This window comes from Lepus europaeus, chromosome 16 (assembly GCF_033115175.1).
Source record: "Lepus europaeus isolate LE1 chromosome 16, mLepTim1.pri, whole genome shotgun sequence".
Taxonomy (NCBI): Eukaryota; Metazoa; Chordata; class Mammalia; order Lagomorpha; family Leporidae; genus Lepus; species Lepus europaeus.
Genome location: NC_084842.1, coordinates 77,486,050 through 77,513,107, shown reverse-complemented (window position 1 = coordinate 77,513,107; position 27,058 = coordinate 77,486,050).

Sequence of the window (27,058 nt, the reverse complement as noted above, 5' to 3'; positions counted from 1 at the left end):
TTCATTTCTTTAGTAGAGGTTTAGACAAGTAGTAATTAGATATTGCAACATGATAAAGTTATAAGAAGTTTAGCACTGGCCTCTTCCTCTTGCAGATCTCAAAGAAGGTTAAGTACCAATAAAGCAGAGATTGGAAGATGAATGTAGGGGAAAAAGGATGGAATGAAAGCAGAATAGGGAACAGAGTTGAGGAGAGGTGGGGTTAGTGCCAGGGGGACATTGCTGGGAACATGGTGTTCTCACACCTGTTTCAGTAGCTTTTGTCCTGAGCCATAATCATTTTACATCACTCTCATAGCTCATTTCCATTTCCCCAGGTCACCAATGAACGCTTGTTGCTCTCAAATGCCTTGTGTTACTGGTACTTCGAGTGAAGGACAGAGAAAATGGTGCTTTATTTGTTTGAGGTCAGCAGCTGTTAAAGGAAATACTGAAAGCCAGAATGGAAGATTCACTGTGAACTAGAACTGAGAATTAAAAGAACTTGCACAATGTAAATGGCCACTAAACCTCTCTGAGAAGGCCTACAATTTTTGCTTTTGGGTACCATATTAGTTTGAGCTATTTTATTTGTTTATTTTTATAAGGAAAATATGAGCCCAGAATATAGAGGGCTAATACGCATGTGAACGTTAAGTCACTCTGCCTAGGCCCCTTAAGTTATCTGTGAAGTCAAATCAGAGAATACAAAAAAGCTCATAATTTTTTACCTTCCAAATGTCAACCTGCTGCTGCTCTTAGATTATGAACACATTATTAGAAGCAGGTAAAACAAATGAGGAAGACTTCTCTTAAAACTGAAGAAGAGAACTGAGAGCTTTCAAGGGAGGAGGTCCCATAATTCCAAGCTTAAACGAAGAGAACTGATTTTTGAGTACATTTAGTAGAATATTACTCCATCACTGAAGATAACAATTATGTTCAAAATTTTGATCTTCATGTAAAGCTTTGTTTGTGCTCTATTTTTCAATTTAATAAGTTATGATAGGTGACTATTTGAGCTTTTAATGTCTGAGGAAATATTTTGTACAAGAAAAGATTTTTTACTGAAAATTGAGTTTTCAATTAATATTCAACCCAAGTAAGTTATAAATTCTAAAACTATATTTTCTTCTTAAACTCTTAAATTTGTCCTAAGACTTATTTTTCTATTCATAAATGGAATTTTTAAAGCACCAGATACTTTCATTTTCATTACAGTTGGATAAATTCATGTTTAACAAAGTTTAACTTTTTTTAAAAAAAGACTTATTTATTTATTTGAAAGTTAGAATTACGGAGAAAGAGAAAGAGAGAAATCTTCCATCTGCTCTACAAATGGCCACAATATTCAGTTGGGCCAATCTGAAACCAGGAAACAGGAGCTTCTTCTCGGTCTCTTTTGTGGGTGCAAGGGCCCCAGATTTTGAGATATCTTCCACTGCGTTCACAGCCTCATTAATAAGGAACTAGATCAGAAGTGGAGCAGCTGAGACCATATGGGATGCCGGCACCACAGGAGGTGGCTTTACCTACTACACCAGAGTGCTAGTCCCCCAAATTAACATCGTTTAAGCAAGAAAAAAAATCACATTTCAGCTGCTTATATTGCTTACATAAAGTCCATATACAAATGTAATATTTTTTATTTTTTTCAAGCAATATGGATGTCCGACAGGAGAGGCTCAAAATTCTTAAAAAGTAAAGTCTCTAGCATATAAACATTTCTTCGAAGACAATAAAGTCAATTTTTCTTATTCGTTCTAATAATTTAGGAACATAAATGATTGTATTTACATATTTTAGTTTAAAACTGCTAAGATCAATTGCACATTTCAATTTGATTGATATAATTAACCTATCAGATTATCTAGCATATATAGACATTTTAAAAATGTAAATAGATCATTTCTAAAATTGGTACACTATGAGTTTTATTTTCTTTATCCATTTTATAATTATTTTTAAAATTTCTAAAGTTTCACAAATTATTACAAAGCTACTGAAATAATTATGGGGGACATTTATTATCACAAGTAGGCTAAGATGGTTAGATTGAAATTTTTCTATTATATAGTTAATTATCAGTTGATGATCCAAGATTGGGTCATGGAATGTAGCAGCTATATGCATCCAGCTAAGTCTACCTGAGTCATAGTTGAATATGCTTGGATTCTTCCTATAAATGGGTCCTGCTGCTGTGTAAGAGGGCAATCCGATTCCCATAGCATCTGGCTAGAATTAATTTTTCAGCCCAATGTATTATATATCCCTTCTAGGTGTCTTTCATTTATCCCCATTACTTAGTATTTATGGCCAAGGATACAGCAATTCCCTTCACTCCTTGACTTGATTCAGCCTATGTTTTCACTGCCTCACTGGATTTGTTTCTGTTTCAGATTTTTCGATCTGACTCCAGGCCTCAATATTATAGTCATTTCATTGACACTGTTTAATTTATTTCAGAATGTTTTCTACACTGTTAAAAAATATACTTCTAAATGTATGAACTTCAGCTATGAGAAATAACCCCATTATGTGAATCTCATTCTTCACTGATAGTGGAAACTGTGTGTATGTGGTAAGTGAGTTTGGTGACTTTACAGTATTTCCATTTGTCTCCCTTAGGTGAGGAAAATCAGTGAAAATCTAAACCGTGAGCTTTGGTGAAAATATTCAATTATCATGTTGTCATGCAGCTCCGGGTTTCAGATTGCCTCTCTTTTGATACCTGTCTCCAAGAATTAGAAAAATATATTGCTTTTTACCACCTTTCTTTTTGCCGTTCTCTCTCATTCTTCCACACCAGGGAGCAAAGTCTTATCTCAGAAGTCAAGCATTTAAGGGCTTTGCTATACCAGGGACCGACCTGCTAGATGACAACTTATCTGAGGGATTCTTGACTGGTTCTTCAGTCACTAATATTTATTCATGCCAAGCCTCTAGGTTATTTGTACATTATCCTATTGATCTAAATGGAATCTCCCAATCTCTTATCCACCCTCCTTAACGTGATTCATGTTTCATGGTTCATGTCAGATGTGATGTCTATTTTTCCTTTCAGCCCCACAAGGGTTTCCCTGAAATTTCATTCCACAAGTATTCTATATTTGGTCTGGATTTTAGGCTTTAGATATATTATTCTAAAATTTTTATCTTAGGATATGAGAAGAACCCATTTTCCAATTTCAAAGGAAATGGAGATTTTGAAGAATGAGGAGAGTTTAGGTTACCAGGGAGATATGAAACAATAATCACCTTAAAGAAAATAGTTTAAAATGATATGTATATACAATATTTCACATATAGCATAAATATCCTATTTATTGTGATTTATATTTTATTACTGCTTTGGCATAATAATTTAAACTTTAAATGTCTACTTCATATAATTCCATCACAGACATACCACAGAGTTTTTGGAAATGACTTCACTATTTCATGATATCCTTTGTCTTTACTTTTGTCTAGCAGCTGAAAATCAGCTTCAGGAAATAAACTCTGGAGGTAGATCATCTGATTTTGGATTGTATCACTACTACTTTCTTGTGGTATAGTCTCGGCCAAGTTCTTAACCTGATCACTTAATCTAAGTCCATCTAAAGGAGGCCAACATTAGTGCAACTACCTCCTCTGGATGCTACGAGAAGTAAATGAGTTTGTGTGTGTTGGTAGCTCAAAACAGTGTCTTGTATTATAGAAAAGGAAATGAGAGCAAAGAAACTTAGAAAGGAGGGTGGCAGATGTTAAATAAAATCTTTGAAAACTATTGTTATTGTTTAATTAGTTCCACTTCCACTTCTAGTTTTGTTTCCTACAGCTAAGATTGCTTATGTCTTAAAACATCAAGGAAATTCTAAACTACAAAGTAGAAGATAATGCTTCCAAATCTACATAAGATTTTGTCACCTTCAGATTCTACAGCTCAAAGGCAACAGTTCCAGTTTGTCCTAAGAGAGTCTACAGACAGTCCTTTAAAAAAAAAAAAAAAAAAAAAAAAACCTTCAAGCCAGATAATCAATGACACTGATAATTCAACTTCTCCATCAAACAGGGTAATTTCAGTCTTTCACATTGGCATAGCATAGAGGAGATTAAAAGAAAGAATTCTTGTGTTTTGATTAGTGACCCAAGGAAATGTTGTATATATTGTTTTAAAATACTCCACTTACTTTTATCTTGCTAGATTAATTATCTAAAACTCTTCAAATATTTAAGAAAAGTATTTGGACTTAGATATAGACTTTTATGTCAGCTATTTTAATATTAATATTTATCTTTCTTGAAAGCTATATTTGTATATAACAACCTTCATAGAGATTAAAGAGAATTTTCATGTCTCCAAGTACCTATGCTATGTAACCACGACAAGAGAACATTAAGCAGGCCTTTAAGCGCCAAAGAGATCTGCTATTATAAAGAAAATGGTTCTGTTATCTAACCATACTGGACTCTGTCTTAATTTAAGTACTGAAAATAAAGTTGATAAAAATGAATGACTTGACACATAGATCAATGGAACAGAATACAAAGTCCAAAAATAGACTCACAAAAATATGGTGAATTGATTTTTGACAAAGGTGAAAAAGTGATTGAATGAAAAAAGAAAGAATTGCCTTCCTTTAAAAAAAAATTGTATTGGAACAATTGGACATTTGTTTAAAAAAAGACAACAACCACAAAAACCTCAAGTTATGTGTCTCCTTTTATACCTGGATAAACTCAAGATGTATTGTGATCTAAATGGAAATTTCAAGATATTTATAAGAAAATATAAGGGAAAACCTTTTTGACCTTGGTTTTGGCAAAATTCTTGAATATGAACCAAATGCATGAGGCATTAAATAACTTCATTTTCATTCATACAAACTGAAAAGTTTGATTTTCCAAATGGATTGATAAAGAAATTAAAAGACAACATGCAAATGTGGAGAAAATGTTTGCAATCAACATGTCTTACAAAAAAATGTGAATTCAGAATAAATAAAGAAATTAAAAATTTCAGTAAGTAAATTAATAACTCAAAAAATTCAGGGAAATACTTAAACATATTATATATGATAACAAATAAGCATCTAGGAAGATATTGAAGTCAAATTAAAATAATTTAAAAATTGAGACACCACTACATAATTACTAGAATGGCTAACTTGGAGAATAAAAAACAAGCCCCCAAAGACATTTTATCAATTTTTGGAACAATTTTAGCTTTCAGCCTCTCCAGAAATATGTTTGGAAAATGTCTCATAAAATTAGCTTCATTTCATTTCATTTCATTTCATTTCATTTGCTTGAGAGAGAATGTGAGTGAGATTGCACAAGAGAGAAAGAGTACCTCTGTCCTTTGGTTTAATCCCCTAATGTCCACAATGGCTGGAGCTGGGCCCTGCCAAAATCAGGAAAAAGTAACTCCATCCTGGTCTCAAACATAGGTGTTAGGGACCTAAGTATTTGTTGCCTTCTAGAGTATACATCAGCAAGAAGCTGGAACCAGGAGTAGAACAGAGTTGAACACAAGCACTCTGATATTGAGTGCAGTCACTCCAGCTGGTCACTTTACTACTAGGTCATATGTCACCAAAACTAAATGTCTAAAAGGGTTTCAAGAAAGTAAAATAGGAGCTACTATTTTATCTGGAGGTTAATACACCTGCATCCCATATTGAAGTTAATCTAATACATGTCTTTTACTCCTGAATCTACCCTCCTGCTAATGTAGACCCTGTGTGGCAGCAGGTGATGGCTCAACTTATTGGGTTCCTGCCACTCAAATGGGAGATATGCATTGAGCTTATGACTCCAGGTATTGACCTTCCCTTGTCCTGGCCATTGAGGGCACTTGAGTAGTGAACCAGCAGATAGGAGGTCTTTCTTTCAAAATGTCTCTTTTTCTCCTGTCTCATAAATAAATAAAATAGTAGAGTTAATTAAAAGAATGAGAGAACATAATTCATAGACATAACATACAGATATCTTTTATGAGAAAAATCTTCTGTAAAGGAGAATGAAATTGGAAAGGGTTTCAGAGTCAAAGACATAATTTCGGTTGGTGTTTATACTGAGAATTATTATAACATGATTATCGGCTAATGACCATGATTCAAATATGTAGAAAGTAGTAATTTAAGAATGTGGGGGCTGGTGCCATGGCTCAATAGGCCAATTTTCTGCCTGCGGCGCCAGCACACTGGGTTCTAGTCCCGGTCGGGGCGCCAGATTCTGTCCCGGTTGCCCCTCTTCCAGGCCAGCTCTCTGCTATGGCCCCGGAGTGCAAGGGAGGATGGCCCAAGTGCTTGGGCCCTGCACCCGCATGGGAGACCAGGAAAAGCACCTGGCTTCTGGCTTCGGATCAGTGCGGTGCGCCGGCCATGGCAGCCATTGGAGGGTGAACCAACGGTAAAGGAAGACCTTTCTCCCTGTCTCTCTCACTATCCACTCTGCCTGTCAAAAAAAAAAAAAAAAAAAGAAAAAAAAAAAAAAGAATGTGAGAACAACTATATGAGTAGGTGAGAGAAGATGAATCTGAATGCATCAGAGTTGCAGTGGCCTGAGATAGGAGCACAAGTAATCGTTTGCTTTGACTGAAATGAAAGACTGTAAATGCTAAAGCAGTTTTATTGTAGATAATTTGGTCAAAACATATAGATTTACCTTGTGGTTGTTTCCATTTTGTAAGTGAAATGGGATCCTAAGACATCATCTGAAACTTAGGGCAGGGTGAGAGGTGTTGGAAATTCAAGAAGAGAAAAGTTGTGTTAATTGTTATCTAGTAGAAGAGGAAAGGGAGTAAATTTGTACTAGGACATCTGGGAATTGTAAGGGCTTGTGTGAAGTTAGGGTTCAAACATCTAAAAAATGTAGTTAGTTAATTTAATTTCATTTATTTGAAAGGCACAGGCCGATAGGGGGCAGGGAGAGGAATCATTCATTCACTGTTTCACTCCCCAAATGTCTGTAATGATTGGGACTGGGTCAGGCCAAAGCTATGAGCCAAGAACTTAATCCAAGTCTCCCGAATGTGGAGCAGAGATCCACCTTTTTAAGTCATCACCTGGAGGATCATCATCAGCAAGGTGAGATCAGGAGCAGCGTTGGGACTCAAACCCAGACATTCACTTGGGTGTGGGATTCCACGGGTCCCACAGCGTTTTAATCCCTATGGAAAATGCCCACACTTAGGGTTGAATATTTAAAGGGAAGACTATCTGGTAGGTTTTATGTTTTGATCACATTTTGTTTTGCAGGTGCAAGTGGGGCATAGTCAGAGAGTTGGAGTGTTGCCACACAAGGCCAAGATAGTGAGAGAGAGTAAAAAGAATTGATGGTGTATATCAGCGTTAAAATCATTGAGAGCAAGTAAGTAGAATTCTACTGAATGTTTTCTCAATATGACTTGATTCACAGTACAAAACTTCCAATAGAAAGGGCAGCAGTAGTACCAACAATGTGTATGAATGTGCATTCAAGTGTACCTACACCTATAGTTTGCAACCTAACTGCAGAAATCATTATAATGATTCCCATGATTTTCACTGAGCTACCAAATGAAGAGAGAATGATAGCCTCCCAGAGAGAATCTTGTAATCCCTTACAGTGACTAGATAGGTTCCAAACAGTTGAGACAGCAGAGGTCAGAGAGCCAAAGTGTCTTGCCTGTGGCTCAGACAGTAGCTGATCTGGGATCAGACCTATTGTATCCTTTCACATGAGTCTTGCTGTGTCTGCTACACCACACTGTATCAACCTATGCCTCGGGTCATAATTTAATTACACGTGTTGGTTTTAGTTCTGGTTTGGAACAACTGATATCTGACTTGCAATTTCCTTTGTGCCCATTAGTGAAAAGGTCAAAAGTTTTGAGTATAACTGAAACTCACCTCTAATAAGTGGCAGACCTTCTTTTATACTTTCTCAGTCCCAGACCTGTAGGATAGGAAACTGTTAAAGCTCCTGTTTATGCAACACAGATTACATATGGCATTGGAAAAGAGAAAAGTTTGGAAAGTAAATCCAAAAGGCATATCTAGGATAATTAAATAACTTACTTTAGAATCAGTGTTTATTTTGTCATAAAATGTGGATCTCTTGAGGAAATAAAAATCAAGAAAATAACTTTTATCGAAACACTAAGTGGAAATTTAATTTCAGAAGGAAAAGATTGCTCCGCTTTTCACCAGGGAGGCTAAGCTCTAGGGGTCTGCTGTGCTGTATATGTGATGTGTTCATTATACAGGTACAAACTCCTATTGAAAGAACACAAATGGAAATAGTTTTATGCACTGTGTACATGTGAAACCCTTCAGAAAGGTTCTGTTCTTTGGAACTACTGCCACTCAGTTACTAAAATGTAAAGAATATGGTATTACAGTAATGTGTTGACATGTGATTACTATGCTAGTTTCTGAGTATTCCCATTGATGTTCCCAAGGAGTGGAAATGGCAAACAGTGGTGTTTTAAATATGGTGCCCTTCCACTCCACTGCTGTCATGCAACTGCATGTCCTACAACTTATTTCAAAATTGATCTTACTTGTACTCTTATCAAACAGAACATCTATGCGTATTTGTGTCATCCACTAGAGGATCTAAGCAAGATATCTGGAATTTACTTTGGCCCCATAGCCCAGTGGATAACAATTCAATTTCTGGAGCCAGAAAAACAAGTATCTTATTCTTGACTCTGCATCTTACTAATGATTATGGATTTTATTAAGTATAATCTAGTATTCTATTTAGCTTCTGTATACCCCCTATTTTTCATCTTTAAAAATGAGAAAATAAATATGCCTAGCACACAGGATTATTTTAAAGATTAATTAAAATAATGCACTTGATGAATATTTGCTAAGAATCTACTATTAAGCATTGTGTGGATATATATGCACGACATACAAGGCTCATTTTTTAATGGACTCAACATTCTGGCTGAGAGAACAGATATTAAATCATCAAACCAATAAGCAAAGCTGATTATATCAAGTAATAAGTACCAGAACAGAAATGACAGCGGGTGACAGGACAGAGATTCGGAAATTAAATGAATAGGAGAGCAAAGATCTGTGAAGGTAGCTGAAAAATAATAATTCAGCAAATGTAGACAGCTAGAGGCAGCAAATCTCATCCCAGTTCTTTCAAAGTGCTGAAGTGGGAATGGTGTTCCTGAGACATGTAAAATAAAGGAAAATAGACCAGTGCAATCAGAAAGGAATCAAAGAAATTGAAGGGTTCAGTTGATGTCAGGGAGATTGGCAGGGAGCAGATAATACAGTATTTTTTTTTTAAATTTATGGACTTTTGATCTGACTCTTAATGTCAGAAAACCAATGGAGATTTGGCATGATACATTCTCATTTTGAAAAAAAAAAGTACTTGGTCATGGTTTATGCTATGCACTAATCTGACCGTTCTGTTTAAGTCATAAACTTACCCCTTTACTTTTTCTAGATAAGTTATATCCTGTTTACAGATAATTTATGTTCTATTTTATATCTGCTTATTGAGTTAATGTTAATTCATTACAATATAAAATGCATAAAAGAAAGGATTGCCTGGTTTGTCATGTGCTGTGTCTTAGTTGCCTAAAGTATTTTCAGCAAGACGAGACTATATAAATTTAATGAATTCACTCATAAGTGAATACATTTATCAGGGCAGAGTAAAATCCTGAAGACCCTAACCATATAGATAAATGCATAACTGAGTAGTTTTGACATTTACTGTGAGATAAGAGTGTCAAGGAACATTGAGGTTGGGAGCAGTGTGAAATTAAGATGTAGGAATAAAGTGTTACTAATATAAACCTTGAAATGGCTGTTATACAGTCAATGCAGGTAAAATGCAAGTAGTTAGATTTAGGTACTAGAATTCAGGGAAGTTGTAACAGATGGAAATTAAAAACTCCCTTTCTGTGGGTCAGTGGTTCAAGCAAGTCTTAATGTCATCCTTTATTTAGAGGGCCAGGGGTTGCAAGGAAGACTTCAGTCATGACTGGGTTTTCATCAGAGGTTCTACTGAGGAAATGTTCACTTCTACACTCTCTTAGGATGCCAGCAAAAGTCATGTCCTTCTGAAGAAAGACACATGGCAGCTTCTAAAACCAGACATTGAAAGAGAGACACCAGTAAGTTGGAAATTATCATTCCATTTAATCACAAGATTATACTCATGGGTATCTCATATCTTTTGTCATATCTTTTGGTTAGAAATCAACCTGAGGTCCTGCTCACACTCACACCTCTGGGGAGATTACATGAGGGTGTGAATTCCAGAAGGTGGTCATCACAAGGACATTAATTTATCACAAAGCTAGAACAAAGAAGTAGAAGAGCTGTAGAGGACTGAAAAGCAAAAGAAAAGGTCAAACCGGGGTACTTTATGCAGTGATATTATTTAGAAATGAAGGCATTGTTCACACCTCTCAAATAAAGGGATACCAAGAAAACGATTTCCGTTCACATTCGATGGCTTGGATAGGTCTAAGAAACAAAGGGATCACACAAACAAGACAAGTGTCTACTAATACTAACTGATAGAATCAAAAAGGGAGAGAACGATCCCACATGGGAACCGGGATACACAGCAGACTCACAGAATGGCAGATGTCCTAAACAACACTCTGGCCTCAGAATCAGCCCTTAAGGCATTCGGACCTGGCTGAAGAGCCCATGAGAGTATTGTAGGCATGGAAAGCCAAGATACCATGGAAAAGAAAAAAAAGAAGACCTAAATGAAAGATCTCTGTGAGTGAGATCCCAGTGGAAAGAACGGGGCCATCAAAAAAGGAGGTACCTTTCTCTGAAGGGAAGAGAGAACTTCCACTTTGACTGTGACCCTATCGGAATAAGATCAAAGTCAGCGAACCCTAAAGGCTTCCATAGCCCTGGCAACTCATGACTAGAGCCTAGGGAGATTACTGACGCCATGAACAGGAGTGTCAAATTGTTAAGTCAGCAACAGGAGTCACTGTGTACTTACATCCCATGTGGGATCTGTCCTTAATGTGTTGTCTAATGTGCAGTGATGCTATAACTAGTACTAAAACAGTATTTTTACACTTTGTGTTTCTGTGTGGGTACAAACTGATGAGATCTTTACTAATTATATACTGAATCGATCTTCTGTATATAAAGATAATTGGAAATGAAAAAAAAAAACCTGGTGTTAAATTGGAAACGGCATAGAAAATTAATTAATTTAAAAAAAAAAACTATTATGTAGGATCTCTGTCTTTAATGTGCTGTACACTGTTATTTAATGCTATAACTAGTACTCCAACAGTATTTTTCTTTCACTTTGTGTTGCTATATGGGGGCAAACTGTTGAAATCGTTACCTAATATATACTAAACTGATCTTTTGTATATAAAGAGAATTGAAAATGAATCATGATGTGATTGGAAGGGGAGAGGGAGCGGGAAAGGGGAGGGTTGTGGGTGGGAGGGAAGTTTTGGGAGGGGGAAGCCATTGTAACCCATAAGCTGTACTTTGGAAATTTATATTCATTAAATAAAAGTTTAATAAAAAAAAAAAAAAAGAAAACGATTTCCAGAAAATCTGTTGTAAAGCTAAACTGAAAGAAGTTTCTCAGCTTGAAAGGAAATTATGTGAGTTGGAGAGTTGGATCTTCAGGAATAAGGGAACTTTGAAGCTGTAAGTAGTTGGATATGCATAAAACATAATGCCCTTCCACCCTTTTTCAAAATATATGTGACTATGTATAGCAAACATATTAATGTTGCTTGGTGTTATCAGTGTATGTAGATGTAATAAACATAACAACAATGACATAAGGTCAGGAGAGGAGAAAGGGCACCCACAGTTGAGATTGTGTGTGAAGTGGTAACATATCAGCTCTGTAGATGGTTAATGGTTAAGTCTGTATATTTATTTTATAGAGCAAATCACAAAGTAAGATAATGCAAAGTGTCCAAACAGCCAATAGAAAAACTAAAACAATTCAAATAATCCACAATATGAAAAGGATGGAAACACAGAGGGGAAAAAAATCCAAAAAGAGAGGGCAGAGAATAGTAATAAAATGATACTCTTAAATTCAGTTACATAAATAATTACATTACATAGTACTAAAGTCAGCAATAGAGTTAAAAGTTAGAGACCAACAAAGTGAAAGAAATAGCAAACTCTTCTAGATGTTGTCTGTAAGATAAACACTTGAAATGTAAAAACAGATAGGTGAAACTAAATGGATGGAAAAAAGACATACTATGCAGGCTGTACATAGTAGAATCTGGAGATGCTATTTTAATATCAGTTAAAACAGATTACAATTGAAACAGTATTGTCAGAGCCAAGTAGGGAAATTTCAGAACAACCAAAGGATACTTCACCAGATGGCACAATGCTTACCAATGTTTGTATGTGTAGTAGCCCTCAAAATACATGGAGGAAAAATCCACAATCATACTAGTATGCTTCTAATACTGTATCTAAACAATTGGCAGAAAAATTAAACAAAAAGCCATGAAAAGCATAGAAGATTGAATAACACTAGCAACGACTTGATCTGCTTGAGTAGACTCAGTTCAACCTAAAAAATGCAGAATTCTAATCGACTTAAAATTCACATAGCTATTCACTTAGTACAGCACATATCCTAGATCATAAAATGATCTCAATAAAATTAGAAGTTTAATAATTATAAAGAAGGAATTCTCTGCCAAAAAATTAAACTAAAATTCAGTACTACCACTGTTACTATTGGACTTTTAGAAGAGTCCAAACTACTTACAAACGGTACACTTCTATATAATACAAGGGACAAAGACAAAAATCATGGGAAAAAATAGAAAGTGCTTTAAAGACAGTGTCAATGAAAAATGTAACATCAAAATTTATGTTGAAAGTAAAGCAATTCACCAGGGGATGGTGATTTATTTATTTAAAACAGAATTAGAGAGAAGGCGGGACAGAAAGAGGATGAGAGAGAGAGAGAGAGAGAGAGAGAGAACAAGTGAGTGGCTTTCATCTGCTGGTTCACTCCGCAGATCATTACAACAGCCAGATTTGGGCCAGGCTGAGGCTAGGAGCCAGGAGCTTCATTTGGGCTCGGCCTTCCATGTGGGTGGCAGAGACCCAGGCTTGGGCCATTTTTCACTGCTTTCTCAGGCCATTAGCAAGGAGATGAATTGGAAGTGGAGCAGTGGGTATCTGAACTTGTGCCCATGTGGGATTGCTGATGTTACAGTCAGTGGCTTTATCTGAAGTGCCACAACACTGTCCCTGGGACATTTATGTTTTTAAGGGCCTATATTAGTTAGCAAGAAATATAGAAACGAAGTGACACCTTACAAAACTAGAAAAAAGAGGAGCAGCATTACCTAAATTAAGTAGAAGGAAAGAAATAGTAAAGAATAAAAATAAAATTTAAATACATACACATTAAAAGTGATAGCAGATTCTATTAAAATTAAAAAATTTTTAAATAAATTTTTATTTATTTTGAAAGGCAAAATTACATAGAGATAGGGAGAGAGGGGGAGAGAGAGAGATCTTCCATCCACTGGTTCACTTCCCAAATGGCTGCAAAAGGCAGGGCTGACCAAGCTGAAGCCAGGAACCTGGAACTCCATCCAGGATTCCCACGTGGGTACAGGGGCTCAAGAACTTGGGCAGTCTTACACTGTTTATTCAAATACCTTAGCAGGAAGCTAAGTATAAAGTGAAGCATCCAGACTCAAATGAGTGCTCACACCATGATGCCGGCATTGCAAGTAGCAGCCTAACCCACTGTGCCACAACGCATTGCCAAAGTCATCTATTTCAGTTCCACACAGGGAAGCATTCTCACACTTTCACAGAAATATATAAGAATATTCTCACTGCAGCATTGTTTATAATAGGTAAAGTATTTAAGCTAGCAGGAGGATGAGTGAATAATCATATGACATAGTCATATCATGGAACTCTGACATTTTCAATGTAAATAAAATAGATCTTTAAATAGAAATATTCAAAACATCATAATTGAGTGAAAAAGGAAACATGACATAGAATGACATATTCAAACAATATGCTAAAATTCATAGAACTTTAAATATAAAACTATATTTTATATTCATCCATATGTATACATTTATTAAATTGGACATACACATGTTTAGTATATCAAAGTGTGTTAAGCTAATTACATGTTTTTTCTTTTCTTGAGAGTTCAGATAACATATGGGAAATAGAACCGGGGGGAATCTCAGTGCTAAAAAGAGGCTTTACCTAACTGAAATAAACTAAAGAGAACTTACAGGTTTTTGCTTGCTATTCATTCTAGGTCATAGTAGTATAAACATTTGCTGTGGTATTTTTGATGATTTTATAAACATATAATTTTCATACATATCAATGTATCTGTATGTTAACATGTACATGTTTGTGTGCCTGTATGTGTATGATGTAATTGACTAAAATATACATTTAAAGTATATAGATAAAATTAGAAGTTTTAACTTTAAGAGAAGGGGACTTAGGATTGGTGGTTTTCATAGGCAGAGTTAGGGTCAGTTGGCCAACAGAATCTTAGCCTGTTGTTATTGAGTGTTTAAAATAAATACTTCACAAAAGTAGATCAGTAATTAAATGGTGATACATTGGGTAAAATTCTTTTAAAAAGACAGGCATGTGCTGCCCTTAGGTTACTGAGAAGTTATGATTATAATGGCCTTAATGTGGAGAATGCTACCCAAAAGACTATTTTTATTTCCAGTTTTAAAAATTTACATAAAAGGAACAAATTTTACATGTCTCATACACAGTTTTAAGAATATAACAATATTTCTCATCCTACCCTCCCTAGCTCCTGCCCTTCCTTCTTCTTTTCTAATTTTCATTTCATTTTTGCAATGTCACAAAAAAAAGCAAAAAGAGCGAGTTTAGTGAGAATATATCAAAATACCTTCTCTTCTGAAAAGTTGACTCTTGAATATAATATACATAACATAAACTGGGTTTTAAATTTAGGAATCTATTAATTTTTATGGGAAATATAAATCTTTATTTTCACTAGAAACTAACTGAAATTTAATATTTCCAACAAATAATGAGGGCCACAGGCCTCCTTAGAGGTGACAGACCTGTGATTTTGTGGGCAATAGAAGTGATGGCATTTTTCCATCATATTAATGTCAGTGTTGATATGCAAAAAAGTCATTTAAGTCATCTTTAATTCAAAATTGTGGTAGTAATAGCTGTGCTTCAAAAATCTTACTATTTTGGGTTAGTAAAAAAGACATATTTATCATAAATGTGTTTGTAAATATTTTCAACAGCTATTTCCTTTGTAATCCTATTTATTATGGTTTAAAAATCATTCTTCTGTGATGGAGTACAAAAATTTCAATGTACTGCCAAAAGAACCCAATAGGTACACAAAAATGTTAGCAATCTCTGATCTCCAAGAATGAATCCAGCAAACCATTGTGAAGGGTAGGATGGACTTGAAGTTGGGAAAGGAAATGGAGCAGGCAAATCAGTTGTATGTGGGTCATCAGAGTGTGAGGGGACATGGCACCACCAGTTTGGCTCATAAATGATGTTTCATACCACAAATACAGTTTTTCTTCCACAGTTACCTAAGAATTTCTTTTTCTGTTCTTATCAATCTTATCAACAGGTGTTTTGGTTCAGGAAGTGAATAACTTTGAAGCATGAAAGCATATCACAAAGGAATGCTTCTCAGATTCTGTGTGCTGTTTTCCATGAGAAAGTCATTATCCTCACATTTTAAGTAGAATCCAGAGTTTACGATTAATTATTTATCAGATTCACAGTTGATGAAAGAATTCACTAGAATATCCCTGGTTCAAACTCAAACTGGTTAGCAAATTTGAGTATTTCCATGATTACCAACTTCCAAATAAGAAGTGGAAAATCCACAAAAACATTAGCATTTTTCTACATCAGGAGAATGATTGTTTTCAGATAAAATATTACTTGGACTATAATGTCTAAAAACATAATCAAAACTGCTCTCCTTGGTGTGTTTGTGGGAAAGAAAGGATTTGCTTACCTCACATCCACTTTGCTCCTCCTAAAAAAATACTTTAAGCAAAAGGCTCCACATATTTCAATACCTAGATAAAGAGGCACCATTTTATCCTGGATTTTTTTTATTTTAATTATTGGACATGTGTAGCCACAGTTCTGTGCTATTAAAATATTATTATTGGGGCGGGTGTTATGGCATAAATGTGTTATAGCAAAGTTCCACCTGTATCCCATATGGACAATGGTTTGAGTCCCAGCTTCTCCACTTGGATCCAGCTCCCTACTAATGCACCTGGGAATGCAGTAGAAGATGGCCCAAATCCCTGGGCTCCTGTCCCCACATGGGAGGTTCCAATGAAGCTCCTGGCTCCTGGCTTTGGATTGGCCCAGCCCTGGCTGTTGTGGCCATTTAGGGAGTTACCAGGGGATGGAAGACCCTATCTCTGTCTTCCTCTCCCTCTCCCTCTGTGGTCCTGACTTTCAAATGAATACATAAAGCTTTTTCAAAATAATAATAATTACTGTTATTATAGTATGAATTATAAACACATCTAAAATATGCTAGATATTTCTGCACAAGTAATTTGGTGCAGAGGTTAAGACATCACTTGGGATGTCTACATTCCTGTTGGTGTACCTGATTGGAATCCTGGCTCCGCTCTCTGTTCAAGATTCCTGTGAATGCACACCTCAGCAGAGAGCAGGTGATGGCTCAAGTACTTGGTTCCCTGCCATCCATGTGGGAGTCCTGGATTAAATTCCTAATTCCTGGCTTCAGCCAGGCTTCGCCTTGGCATACTTGCAGGCATTTGGGGCATGGAGAGGGAGTGAATCATAATATGGAAGGTTTCTGTCTTTCTATCTCTGCCTTTCAAGTAAAATAAAAATTTTAAAAAAATTAAAAAATCAATAAAGTATGAATGTAGCAGTATTATTCAGAAGAGTAGGAAAGTAAAAACCTTTTCTGGTCCCTCTCCTACTATTCATTTATCAGAAACCTTCTCTGTCATAGGTTCTGAAAATGTTCTTTAGGGCTCCTTGATGATTAAATACTTAACTTCATTTTATTTCAGTAGTACTTTTGAAAATGTTTATTTTCTTAAATTTGAAGAGCAGAGTCAGAGAAAGAGAGAGAGAGAGAGAGATCGAGAGAGAGAGAATTTTCTATCCGTGGGTTTAGTACCCTAATGCCTACAAGTGTCAGTGCTGGATCAGGCTGAAGCCGTGATTCCTGAACTTCATCCCTGTCTCCCATGTTGGTGGCAGGGACCCAAGCATTTCAGCCATAACCTGCTGCTTCCCAAATCGTGCATTAGCAAAAAGCTAGATCAAAAAGTGGCGATGGAACTTGACCCCCAGCACTGATATGGGATGAGGGAGCCCCAAGGCTGGCTTAACTGCTGTGCCACAAAATCTGCCTCTACTTTCGTTTTAACTTGAGCAGAGGGAGAGAGAGAGATAGACAAAGACAGACCCCATAAACTGGTTTACTCTACTCCCGCATATGCCCAAAACAGCCTGTGAAGGACCAGAGTGGAAAAGGAGATGGTAATCCATTTCAGGCTTCCCAGGTGAGTGGCAGGAACCCAGCCCCTGGAGTGCCTCACTGCATCCAAGATCTGCATTAGCCAGAAACTGGAGTCAGGAGCCAAATATGTGTATTGAACCTTGCTATTGGGATACACAGATATCTCTACTGTTTGCTTAACTGCTAGGCTATATAACTACCCTTTACTTAAATAATACTTTTCCTAGTTTATTAGCATGTCCTCTATGGCTGTGCTAGTTTTTCACAATTTTATTACTTTCAATTTTTGAACAACGATTCCTTTCATACATTAAAGATTGAACCTATAGTTTACCGTCATATACCGAATCCCAACCTTACTATAGCAGACAGCGAGTGAAATTTTCAAAATATTCCATAATGACATTACTATTAGTCAATAGTTCTACCTTGACAACTTAACAAATATATATTTAATTATGCCAATTTACTACTGGTTTAATTGTATTTTGTTTTATTATTTTAAAAACATGATTGGAAATAAAAACAGAGAATTTTTATTGTGTTAAAATTAAACACAGTTGTAAATCATCTGTAGATATGTCAAAGTGCCAGTTCTCATTGTTAAAGATTGGCTGGGTACTAATTGAAGATAAGCTTCTCCATTCCAAATTCAATTATGTTAGAGAAAGCACAAAGAACACTTTAAAGAAATGATTGAATTAAATTGTAAAAGATATTTAATCAGGAACACAAAACTTTTCCTTATCCCCTGCCGAATAGCTGTAATCTATTACTTAACTTTGACAACTTCTGCTTTTTGACAAGTCTTAGTGATAGTGAAGTGAGGGAGCTTCCGGTGTAATTTCTTGCTTCCAGCAGTCTGTGTACAATGCTCCTGCTTGCTGATAGTGCTTTTTAAGCTCTGTAGCTCAGAGAAAATCACTGAAATCTTCTGAACTTGTTTCCTCATTCATGAAATGGCAAGGCTCTCATGTCTAGTTGATCTCTAAAGCCCTCTTCAGAGCCATAGTTATAAGACTTAATATTTACTGGATAGAGGCAAGATACAGTCTTGGCCCTCTATCAGCCATTACATAAACTTGGAATTAACCCACACCTCCTGCCAACTGTTTATGACATCCTGTATACCATATTTTATTGTATTGATTGGATGATAACCTTTTCTAAACAACACATCTAGTGGGATGCTCTTTTATATCACAAGTTGACTTTACTTTGATGCTTTCAAAGCCATGTATTCTCTTTAGATAAAGTATAAACTTATTTTATTAAATCAGAAAAATTCTGACATTACCGTGAAAGGATTCCAGGATAAAATCAATAGGCATCAACTTTCCTTCAAAACATCACCTTAAAATTAAATGCCAACTGATCATTTAGTCCCAGATCTGTTCATGACTTTACCTTAACAGAAAGTAGCTCCAGATGATTTTTTTTCTTCTAGGAAATTGATCTCATTTATTATAGCTAAATAGTTTAAATCTGTACACTATTAGTAAACTGGCTAAGGAAGTCCCCCGTCTGTGTAGTATTAATTCAGATAAGCTTGAGAATTGTTAGCATAATAATGAGGTAATAGTTTGTCTAATTTAATCTTGACACAGTGATATGTGACACTTCAATAATAGCTGATGTGACCTTAAAGGTTAATGATGGCATCGCTCATTTGAAGTGACAGACTACTTCAAGTTCTCCTGCAGTCGATCTTAATTCTTTCTTTTCTTTCTTTCTTTTTTTTTTTTATTAGGTTACTGGTGCAGTAATAAAGCTTCAGTTAACTATTATGTAGAATTGCAAACTCAAGCAAATTAGTTCCAGGAGTCACATGATGAGACAGTCCATTGTAATAGGAAATGGCAGGGCTGTTATGACTTTGGACCTGAGGAGCTGGAAATGTTTCTATGTTCATAACAAAAAGCAGAAATTCTTCAGAGTTGCTTCCTTGGATGGAGCTATCTCGACTATGAAGAGGAAGTTTTCTCAGCCTATAATATGATTATTTAGTTCCCCTATCAATTTGTGCAACAATTATATATGTGGCTGCTGCCCGTGTAGAACCTGGTGCTTGGCTCTGTAAAGAAAGCTGAGATGAACCAGAATATGATTCCAGCTCTAAGAGTTCATAGTCTACTGATGGAAAGAAAATAAATAGATAGACAAGTCAGTGTGATAGAAGACAGTGAGCACAAATGCCTTGCTGAAAAAAATACAGTGAGTTGGGGTTTACAGGAGGATGTGAGATTTCTTCCAAGTACAGGCATAAGGAAGGCCATTTTCTGGGTTTCCCTCAGAAGCAAAAGAATTCAGAAATGCTTCTACTGAAATACATCTTACTCTTTTGCTGTGCTCTCCACATTTTGCATCTTGTATTACTTTACTGTATGCTGAGATTTGGAGAATATGGATACATGGATCTATAGATAATAGAGATATAGGTATAGGTATAGATATAGATATAGATATAGATATAGATATAGATATAGATATAGATAGATACTTGGTGGATAGGATGGGATGGAGAGAGGTAGCCTTTGTCCATCAAAGTATAGATGGACCAACTTCAGAAACATAGTAAATGTTGGGGACTATATGGGCACCAGTTTGTGTCCTGGATGCTCCACTTCCCATCCAGCTCCCTGCTAATGGCCTCGGAAAAGCATTGGAAGATGGCCCAGGTGCTTGGGCCCCTGCAACTTACCTGGGAGACTGTGCAAATGAAACCCCTGGCTCTTGACTTCAACCTGGCCCAGCCCTGGCTGTTGCCATCATCTGGAGTATGAATCAATGGATGGAAGATCTCTCTATATCTCTCCTTTTGTCTGTATTACTCTGACATTCAATAAACAAATCTTAAAAATATATATATAGCAGACAAGAAGATGCTGTCTGAGGGTCTAAGGCAACTTGGAAAAGGGAACCAGAGTGGATGATCTAAAATGTGTAGGAGATTGCTTTGATCCACATGTGGGAGACATGACGATAAGAAAGGAGAAATAGGATCTCTTCAGTTTGGGAAGTTTACAAACTTGTATTTTCTGCTTCAGCTCCACTCAGAGGTGTTCTTTTTGAACTCTGGTTTTTGAGGATTTCAGCCAGCGTCTTCACTGTTATGAAAGTCAAGGAAGGGTTTGTTTCGGGTCAGGAAATGATAAATCACAAATCTTCCACTCTGCTTATTTGTCAAGTTTGGGAAGTCTCTGCCCTGGAAAAAGACCAGGATTTGTTCATCTCTGGGCTCTGTTCACACACATCCTCTTTCTCCTACAGTTCCTGAATAATTGAAAACATCCAATGGAGTGTTTGCAAAAGAGAAATGTATTAACTAGACTGCTGTATTCCAAGTGTCTGTCTTGTGATTCTCATGTCACTGATGAATGCATTTTTGCAGAAAACTCAATTCATTTTATAGTGTATTAACACTCCTTTGTGACTACCCAGCAGTGAATTGGATCAACAGGAAATAAAGGCATGTTTCCTTTACTTTCTTCCACTTCCTCAGTAGAGAGCTTAGGAGAGAATTGATGCTCAGGAATAACTACACAGTCATGTCATAAAAGCCCAAACTGTTAACATTAGTGATTTGAGGAGGTAGATGGAGGTAGTCAGGTTGGTTCCCATTCAGAACGAGGAAGGGGGAAATCTCTTTAAGAGGGTACAAAATGCATGCTTCTCCCCAAAAGCTGCCATTAGCAAGATAAATGTGCCAGTCTCACTCCTTTAAGTTTCTGATTTTTTATGAGAATAGCAAGGAAGAAGTGATTCCACCCTTCTGAGTTTTTAGTTTATTGTGAAAGCAGAAAGACTACCCTTCTGATGGCTTTTTGTTTTATCATGAGCAAGCTAGACAAGATTATAAGTCTGGTCTTTTGATGGGTTTTGTACCCACCTTCTGATAGATTGTTAGCTGTAGTTCTGTTTTTCTTTTCTTTTTTTTCTTTCCCCAAAAATTGTGCTTAGATTTGACCATCAGAGTTTCTCAGGTCTGCTTCTCTTAGAGACCCCTTCTTAGCTGCTGTGGCAGAGGGTTTCTGACTTAAATAAATCTTGCTTTGCTCACTTCCTTGTCTGCATGGAAATTCTTTCATGTTAGACAAGGTCCGAGATCACCTTTCTTCACAGCCGTTCCACCTGTAGTGAGGCTAGGATCCTTTATGATCTGATGCCCATGTCATGTTCTGAACCACGTGATTTCTCTTGCAAAGACTTCATGTGGAGGTCTGCACTTAGCTCAGGTTATGGCAGGTGGTATTAAAAAAAGTTTACTCAAGATAGCTAAGATGTTTCATCTATTTTTCAAAGCGCATTCAGACCATCTAGTGGCATTTTCTGTAATACTAACATTTTTAAAATTATATCACAGAGAACCGTAACTATTATCTGATTCTTTTAAATTATCCATCACATCTTAAAGTACTTTAACCCCCTTTATCTTGTTAAATAACTACAGCTAATGCTTCAGTTTGTGAATTTTTGTCTTGTTCCTTTCTTATTTGACTATTACTATGTTTAGCCTGGAAGGCAGCTGTATTTCTCCTTTGGCAGGGGCAGGGGTCTTGGAGATGCAAACCTTAGGTAAGTCCATTCTCAAGATGCAAATGTTGGAAATGAACTTGAGTCCCAGCTGTGAGCCCTCTTTCCTCACTCTAGTATTTTTTTACATAAAAATTTCTAAAAGAATTTCAAGGGCTACCTTCAAGCATACATATCAAAGTCAGCTGGATGCTGGAAAACTGCAGAAACAAGTGCCCCCATCAAACTTTTATTAAAAATACATATTTATTTTATCTATTTTTGAAAAAGAGACACAGAAAGAGGAGAGAGAGAGGGGCAGGGAAAGAGATCTCCCATTCTCTGGCTCACCCTCTAAATGCCTGTGAACAGCCAGGAGCCAGGAACTCAGATCTTCTATGTAGGTGATGATACCCCAGCTACTTAACCCTGCCCACCAGGGTTCACATGCTCAAGAAGCTGGAATCCTACTTGGAGCTGGGACTAGAATGCAAGCATCTTAATAAAGCACCATCCTTTCAAACTTACTGTCTCAAAACCTCTGGCCACTGATGTTGTTTCTAAACATTTGTTTTCTGTACACAATTGATCCACCTTTTCTTCATTCCCGTCATGTTTTTAAAGATGTAATCCTTAAGGTAAGCTTAATAGCATTACTAAATATTCATCCATAAATCCAGGTAATATTTAATGAACTCCTACTGTGTGTCACACACAGTGCCCCATGATGTGGAGACAGATAAGTAAGACCTAACAGTTGACATCCTAGCTTAACCTGTCACTGGGGAAATCAGCCATCAGACTGATTAGTCTTACTATTGAATTTGGACATGTGGGAGGCATTCAAATTGAGATTAATGACTCAATTCTCTTCAGAATAGTCTCTTAAAGTAAAAGGAACAAAAGGAAATAACTTATAAGCATAATGAAGTCAGAAGTTCAAGAGAAGACACCTCAGGTAATTCTGAGATAACAGACACTGGAGGCTTGAGCTAACAGATGAGAGGCAAAACACCCAACGAGAACCATCTCACTGTGCATCCAGCTACCCAGCCCACCTCATCAGCCTCCCCTGCTTCCCTTTGTAAAGAACTCATGGCTGTGGGCAGGTGAGGGAATTTGTAACATAGCAAGATCAAAAGCAGAATGGGAAAGCCATTGCACAGGGAGATGGTTAATTGGAGGCCTCATCTCTTCAGTGCGTCTGGAATGTGTGAGCTGCAGTGTTGTGAATCGAATTTCATGCACTCCTATTGTTTGTGAGGAGCTGGCTGTGTGTGGGAGGTGCTGAGTGGTTTGCCAAAGTGCTGTAAGAACACCAGCAATCAGAAAGTCACTGGGCTCTGAAAAGCCAGGAATTGAATGAAGGTGCAAAAGCCAGAAGGCTAAAGTGAATTGGGACTTTTCACTGAAATAGAGCGCAGCAGAAGAAGTACAATCAGTAATAAAGGGTAGTGAAGAGAAAGGCAGGGCAGAGGGGATTGGAAAAGGGCTTGCCAAGATCCATTTCATCAATCAAATTTAGACTCCAACTGGGACAAAGTCTACTTGGGCCTGGGGTAAAAGTCCCTTGATGTTCTTAAAACTTGTGAAAAAGTGCTCATTAGAAATCCAACACATACATTGAGGGGAAATGAAAAGTCATTTTATATCATTCCCATATCTAGACAGACACAGAACACACGGAAGCAGAAAACCTGGTTTCTCCTTGTATCCCTCTGATCATGCACTTACCGTCTCAGACAGCCCAGTCCTGGCCATTCTGCCACACACTCACACTCTGCCACCTCCAACTTCTAGCTCCTTTGCCTGAGGTGCCTCCTGTATTACTGTCCTGTGTAATATCATGATCCAGTTTTCACATTCTAGCTCTGAAATGATTCCCCTTTGAAAAGGTCTGGTTCAGGAGTCCTTGCTCCTGTATGGTGACAGGTAGAGTAGCTTCTGCCCAGTTCACTCTGCAGCCGGCCCCTGCCTAAGCTAAAGAGCTAAGCCTCACATTTCTCAACCTGTCCTCAATTTCCCCAGACCACGCACCTTCATACTTGTTCCTGTGTCTTTCTTGAAGCTTGTGAACTTCTCTTCATTGTTTAGAACTTCCTGTAAATGTCAGTTCCTCAAGGAGACTTTTTCTTGTCCTCAAGTTCAATAGTCTTACAGCAGCCAGCACCTTGACTTTGTAGCATTAATGATTTCTTGTGTCTTTCTCACTAAACTGGAAGCTCGGGGAGGTCAGACCTGCATCTGTTTTGGCTTTCGTTGCATTTTGCTTTCTGGTATATTGTCTGGTATTCCTGAGGCCTTGACAGTTATGTGCTGTTTTTATACCTTCTTCTGAGTGGACTGTGAAACTCTTGAGGTTAAGGACTCTGTCTTAGATTTGTGTCTTACATGGTAACAAAACACCTGGTGCAAAATAGGTCTAATACGAATGAATAAACACTGGAAGAAAATCTCTGCAGCAGAGTGTGTCAGTCCAGGCACTATTGGCATCTTGGGCCAGCTGGTTCTTTCTTTGCAGGGAGTGGCTGGGGTGGGGGGTGTCTAATCAATGCACTGCAGGATGTTTGGCAGCACATCTGGCCTCACCCACCAAACACCAATAGCATTCACGCAGTTAAGAAAATCCAAAGTGTCTCCAGATGTTGCCAAATGTTTCATGTGTGTGAGTGCGTACGTATGTGTGTGTGTGTGTGTGAGAGAGAGAGAGATAAAGAGAAAGAGAGAAGGAAATGACTCCAGGGTGAATCAATGATCTAGAGTTCACATTTCTAAATCACTCAAGTCGGTAAATATGAATTTCCAGTTTTTGAAAAAAATTATCAATGAATGATGTTTAACAGTTACAGTAATAGATTTATTTGGGATTATTTAAGGACTCAATTCATTGATAGAGGCTATCCTTCAAGGTCCTTAGAGAATCAATTTTATGTAGGCAGACAAAGGAGTTAATAAATTTTCTGGGAACATTTTTGTAACAATTTTATGGGGTAGTGTACATAGATACAGCACAGCTCAGTACCCAGCTCATGGTAGCATTTAAGTCAATACTTCTGCTTTCCCCAATCTAATCAAAGAATTTGATGTCAGATGATCACAGCTAACAATAAAAAATTGGAAAGAGTTTAATCAAATGAAAATATACACACAATCTAGTTAGTTAGATTTTTCCCCTGAAAAGTAAGACTTTTCAGCCACTTGATTGACTGAGCTCTTTGTTAGGGGCTGCTGTGTTGACACAGAGAGTTGGTTCAGTTTCTTTCCTGCTGGGGAAACACTAAATTACATCCCACCAACTTAAGCTTCCCTGGAGTGAATCACGCAGTGGTTGACTTTAGAGTTCACTGGGGGTGAGGGTTTGGGCTCTGAGAGGTCAGATTGTCTCCACGAAGCAGGACAAACAAAAATTTATAACTGTGGGCTTCTAAGTAAGTCCTCTGGTTTCCGTCCCCTGCCCCACCCCCCTTTCCTTGAAAGAAAGTGTAGGAATTCTCCCCAGGGGCTACAGGCAGATGGAGAGTTTCTGGGTAAGTAGGTTTTTAGCTTCCATAACCCAGGGGGATTCATGGATGACCAAGTAGTAAATTCACAGTGTTGTAGTTCACAAATCAAGGAGCAATGAGAGAAGCTCCTCATGTGTATTCACCAGCATGGAGGACAACAGCAATAGATTATGGAAGTAAACACATCCTATCAGAAAAATGTGACTTGTATTTTGTAATGAATTGACAAATTAGAAGGTATGGGGGAGTGTGGAGGTCATGCACTTTAAATGGAGGCAAACTTCAGATAGAACAATTTATGAAATGAGATTTGCAAGAACAAACAGTTGATTTAGATTGCAATATGGCTGGAAAGCTGACAGGAGTGTGTGGAGACTGGGGTAGGGAGGGGAGGCCTGCAGATAAATTAGCGAAATACCTGGGATTATTATTATTATTGCTGCCATTCAATGAGATTTATTCTTAATTGAGGCTTAGACAAAATTGTTTGGCCATAGCTTTCCTATTGTTAAATGCTACATATAAAACAATCAACACTTTTGCTTCCTGTGAGTTATTCATATAATTCTCCTTGTAAAATTTTATAAATATTCATTTAATTTCCCATATTAAAAATTAAACAAAGCAGCCTTATACTACTTTTTTTCCCTCCACCTTAAAATTCCTTTTGTGTAAGTATCTGTGCATAAATTCAACATCTTTGTATGACTGTTTGCCTGACAGAGTAATATAATCTGTTTGGCCTCAGTTTCCACATTTAGAAAGGAAGAATTTGGCAGCTCCAAGAAAGTTTGAATTCTTCTACCTAAGCTCTGAGATGAATTCCCATGGGGAAAAAATGGGAATTTCTTTTAGGGATCACCTTGTTCTGGTTATGACTTAAAATCTAATAAGAAAGCATAGAATCCTCACTTGTGAATGAGGAATATTTGAGAACATTGCCATCCCCAGCCAGTAGCCTATGAATCAACATCAGGGGTTTATAAATGGGATCAAACAGGATAGAAATCTAAGGGAACCAAGCAAGGAGGTATATACTGCTGATTGGCCTTGTGAAATTGGATAATGTTTTCTTCTTCTTCTTCAGCTTCTTTAACTGAAAAATGGACTTTGCTATTCTTTATATGGACATTTTCAAGGAAGTCTTAAAAACCCAAGTCAGAATGGAGAAGTAACAATTAGAATGCTCTTAGATCGAGATGAAGAACAGATCATGAGAGAGTAACAGTGGAAGACGAGGTGGCTCAGTTCCATACCTCTCCAAAATCTTAGAATCTCCTATAGATTTACTCCATCACAATTAGTCTGGTCCACTGTCCAAGAGGCTGTGTGTGTGTGTAGCAAGTGTAGCAGGAAGAGAGGGAGAGGACACATGGTAACATCATGGTCTGTTATACCAGGCCTCTGTGACTTGACTTTTGATTTATACATAAACTTCCATTCTCCTAAATTTATTGTGTTAATCTGCTTGGGCCAGCATAAAAAAATTTCACAGACTGGGTGGCTTAACAATAGAAATGTATGCTTTCAGAGTTCTGGAG